The following is a 5,372-nucleotide window of genomic DNA, read 5'->3' as shown; positions in this document are numbered from 1 at the left end:
GCCTTATGCCAAATTTTGAAACCAATATTAATAGCAAATTTCTGAGTTTGTGTAAATGACAATTATCTAACTAAGCATATTACATAACAAAACATGATTAAGTAATGTTCTTGAAATTCTTTAATTTTTAAAATAGTTTGAAACATATATAGAAATCGGAGTCTCGGGAGGTGGACTCCTCGTATGAAAATAAATTCTCTATAACTTGTAGAAACCGGAGTGCACAGAAAAAAATCTTCCAAATATTGGAGCTGCAATGCACGATGTGATAAGAAATGATATTAATTGCTACAATGTGTCTCAGCTTATATGATATTAAACTAGTGCCCATCATAAACTTGGCGAATGTGAATATTGGTATGTCAAAAACTTAGGTTATACAACGCTTTTGGTCTTCCAAACAAATGCATAAATACATAAAAAGATTACGTAGTTTCCGCGCAACTATGTATAAAATTATCTATTTGTCAAACAGTATTCCTCAATATGTAGGCCAGCAGCAGTCAATGTTTGCTCTTGGAATTTATTAGTTGACATGGAAACACTTAGATATTCTAAGACCTAAATTCTTCTAAATCGAAATTGCTATTAATATGAATGAAATTCTGGAATTGAAACCTCTTCTTTTGATGCACAGTTACCTTGATGACATATAGCATAATTCTTTTTAGCTGTTTTGAGTCTACTTATAGTAACACTTGATCTAAATTTCACGGCTGCATTATCTGGTATCCATTTTGTTTTTAATTGAAGGCTGAGTGGCAGTCGACATTAAGGTTCAAACAAATTTTTTAATTCACAGTATTGCGAACTACTTCTTGATTCACTACAATTTTGATTTTAGGCGTGACTCTTTCTTAGAATTGCCTGCAACAGCTGACAGTCAATGCAGTGGACCTATACATGTTTTTAGCACGAGCATTTACAGGTTAATTAATGATTTTGTAAATTGAGAACATCTTCGATATCAATTCGTCTACAGTCTTCATTATTTGCACATAGAAGTCGGGTCCATAACACTATTATTGTCGAAAAGAAATTTTCCAACTTAAGCGTTTAAAAGCTCTTAGAAAATGATTAGACAGTTTAAATTCGGTCCAAAGATAAGACAATTTAAAGTAAACTCCATTTTCATTAGGCTTTTTTTTATAATCAACGGCAAAATATTAGAGAATCTGCCTGACGACATCCCTGCTTCTCTTCGTTTTTGAAATCTATTGTTACGCAAGTTTTATACTGACCTGTCCAAGGTGCCCAGGTCTTTCTTACCTGCTATTGTGAATTTATCCCAGATAATCATTTGACGCCACTTGCGTACTTTTCCGATTTCCTAATTCTTGGAAATGCTGCAAATAGATGCATTATTTGTGCCCAAGTCCCAAGATGAGCTTGAGAGTAAAAGGTGATGCACGATTCCCATAAATAAGTTTGATGCTATACTTGAAGGCACAACTGCAAGAGCCTTCTCTTTGTGTTGAAGGATTTCAGTAAGCAACAGACTGATCAAGAATAACTTTCCAGTCCCACCATCAAATTCACAGAAGCAAATTCTAGTTTCTTGTTACTGAATCTCCGTCAAAAGTAAAAATAGTAGATTACACTTCTGTCTTCTCAGTAATCAGTATGTGTTTATTGTCATTGACATATGCTATTGTGCTATCATCATATGATGTCTCTTTCAATCGCTAGATTATTTATTGATTTTGGTGTAGTTAAGTTGAAGTTCTTGGCCATTTATATTTTGATCTTGTTAATGGGAGCTACATTGTAGATTTAATCTGAGTGCCCTATTTCCACAGTAGGGTACATCCGTTGAGCTTGATACCCGAAATCTTTTGGCAAGGTTGTCACGATACGTGAGCCAAAGTTGAAGCGAATTGGGTGGTTCATAACATTTTTGGAGTCTTGTGAAAGGAATCGTGAGACTTAGCTGAGTCACAGAAACTTTTTCCTATTTTCATCTCACCGTGCATCATTAAGTAAATCAGATATAAATCATTACTTCTCTACTGGTGGTACAAACATCACCATTGACTTTTCAAAGATCATGAAGTGAACTTGAACATGTCATAGAGAAGAGGTCGTAGAAAGAATCATTCATGCTGAATGGCGTGTGCAGTACACCTTCTAATCATACTGTTAAAATTTATGTCAAGTTGACCTTGAAAAGAGCACCTTACTTTCTCCTGCTCTAATGCATGTTGTTCTATCATTAGCAGGACGGAACATGATGGTACAACATGTTTTTCCAAAGAGATCATGCTGACACAAAATGCGGTAAGTGCTGTGTGTTTTTGGTGTACTTACTGTGCGGGCTGTTGGTGTGTAAAGTAAACCCGCAAGTTACTTTCCAAATGGATAGCATACTGTTCGGAGCCGGTGTATTTTCATGAATGAAACAAGGAAACGTCAGAAAACTTTATTGCTGCTCATGAATTGCTGAACAAAATATTATCGAAGGCTGTGAGGAATTATCGATCTGTTATGAATTTCATGGTAACAGATCGATAGTGTCTTACAGCCTTCAACATTTGGTGTTCTCCTGTAAGAGAGATTGCCATAATCTATTAAGTTTCCCTTAACAAATAGTCTAGGAAAACACTTATATCTGTTATCACCTATACAAAGTGAACAATCTGGATTTTAGCGATACTGAAAAGGTCTTTTCCCCCTTCAAGGGTTTGAAATCTCTGGAATCAAGCAAATCGGAGTGAAACGCATTTGTTTACTAGAGTCGCCTTTACTTCGTGCAATATACTCTGGAAATGAGTTTTTGGGAGACTCGAAACTAATAGTTTTAGGAAATATGTAAAATCCTTAATGAAAATGATCAACCTTGAACATAATCGTGTTTTTAATATATGTTTAAAAACAAAAACCTGACCTAAAGGCACTCGGTGAGCCAGGGGATGATGTTACACTTTGTGGTAGAACATTCCATCCAGAAACTCAGTATGCAATAACTGCCAAAACAAATACCGATTCACGAAGAATCCAGCCAATCAAACACTTTGATCGAGTACTTTATTTTATTGACTCAGAAATGATGAAAGTGGAAGTCAGCGGGATTTGAACTAAGAGCACGGAGAGAGAGAGAGAGAGAGAGAGAGAGAGAGAGAGAGAGAGAGAGAGAGAGAGAGAGAGAGAGAGAGAGAGAGAGAGAGTACCGGGAACGTAAGACAAAATGCCTCAAGGCATTATCTCTTATGTTCCAGCGATTGTCAATTCGCAGCCTACTAATCTGAGATAATAATGATCGTTATGGTTAGCTGTTTATTGAGTTACAAACCAACGTACCACTTAATACACTCTAATTAAACAGATGTTTACCTTCTTTAGTCATAAAGATCTCAATTACACCTTTCAAAATAGCTACAAATATTGGTTTCAAATTTTGGCACAAGGCCAGCAATTTCGGGAGAGGGGTTAAGTCGATTACATCGATCCTAACATTCAATTGGTACCTATTTTATCAAAAGGATGAAAGGCAAAAATCGACATCAGCGGAATTTGAACTCAGAACGTAAAGAACAAAATGCCGCTAAGCATTTTGCCCAGAGTACTAACGTTTTTGCCAGCTCGCTGCCTTAAAATAGCTACAAATATTAAGCCTCACAATTTCTTAGAGCCTCTCGTTGCGTCCTCCTCACTGACAAAACTGTATCACAAAAATCAGGTCCTCTGTCTTAGGCCAGAAACTACTTCAGTTCTGATCAATTGATAACTACCTTTAAAGAACAGCTATGAACGTTAGTGAAATACAGTTTTCAAGTGCTGCTTTAAGACTTGGTGAGATGAGAAGCTACATAAAATTTTGGAATCCCCTTTTAAAAAATCACGCAAATTCTCTCAAAATTATAAACATATCAAATCAGATAAAAAAAGTATTGGGACTGGTACTATAAAAAGAAAACTACTTCACATATCAATTCAGCATTTAATTTCCTTCGAAGAAGTCCTTTTCTGAAGCCACGTGCTTCATCCAGCATAGTTTCTATTGATGGAAGCATTCATGGAACTCCTCTTTTAATGTTAGCGTCGCATTCTCTGAGCTTTCCTCGATGCCTTGAAATATTGTACCTTTCAAGTGGGATTCGATTTTTGCCTTGGTTTCGGCATCATAGCCATAGACACACTTTTCGTCACCGTTTTCAAAAATTTTCTTCATCTGCAACACAATCAAGTGAGTAAGAACGTTATAACTTAGTGTGCATGTGCGACAGAGTTCAAAATCAATCTGTGCCAAGCGGCTTCACTCTGCATACTTTAGCTCCGTAACCATAACAACAGTCCCGAAGCATTTTGATCAGACCTCGTATGTGCTTTTTAATTATTTTGAGTCCTGCGGATTGTGAGCTTTAAGCTGTAGCTTGTTTTCCTTACATCTAAATCTGGTATTGTCATTCCCTTATATGGGATAATGAAGTGGCTAAACACGCATACAACTTAAAAGCGGTAATATCTCACTCACCAACACGCTATACATAGATGGGCTGTTTCTCCTTTCAGCTTTTTCAACTGATACTGCAATGACATTTCTTTCTCTAAAATAAATAATTGTGTACTTTATCCACCCAGGCCCATTCGTTGAATCCGTATTTCCTCTTTCAGCTATACTGTGTCGTACCTTCACTTATATCTCGTCAGCATGGAACACGCTCATCCAATCCATTCTTCACAGAACTGAACCACTGGGGAAATCCCTCTCACACGTCAATTTGTTTTCCTGCAAAAATTGACCTATAATTGTTGAGTTCGAACACCAACCTATCAATATTATGAATTCCTCAGTAGGCAAGAACGGTCATGGGCTTACGTCTTCTAAGTAATTCGCAATTAAAAGTTCATAAGGCCAAACACAGAACAGAATAGGGATTCCTCGGAGCAGAGACGGCCTCTCCTGGAAATTGCACTGTATGGTTTTGCATGTCTACCTATGGACTAAGTAATGTAGTATTTCGTTTTAGCCTCCTACAGTCGCCATATAAAATCTGCCAAAGATGTCGTGTGTTTCTTATTGATTGACCTAAAGCTGGCAACATGATTACGGTAACAGTCATTTTAACGAGTTTTCTTTTTAATTTATTTATCACCCGACGAGATACGTCTACACTACCGGATACTCCTGAACCAGTTTTTGTGTGTCCCACAAGAGGAGTTGATGCTAGATGTGTCGAAACAATTGTTGTGATTAATAATATATTCTCGTATATTCCATCTTCTGTCTTTCATTTGTTCTTTATTCTAACGATCACTCTGAAAATGACTGTGCTTTACCAGTAAGCTACCAAGTGTAAACCATTCGTTTTGTTATCCATTATATTTATACACACACACACACACACACACACACACACACACACACACACACA

Source organism: Octopus bimaculoides, chromosome 2 (assembly GCF_001194135.2).
Source record: "Octopus bimaculoides isolate UCB-OBI-ISO-001 chromosome 2, ASM119413v2, whole genome shotgun sequence".
In the NCBI taxonomy this organism is placed as follows: Eukaryota; Metazoa; Mollusca; class Cephalopoda; order Octopoda; family Octopodidae; genus Octopus; species Octopus bimaculoides.
Note: the sequence above shows the minus strand (reverse complement) of the source record.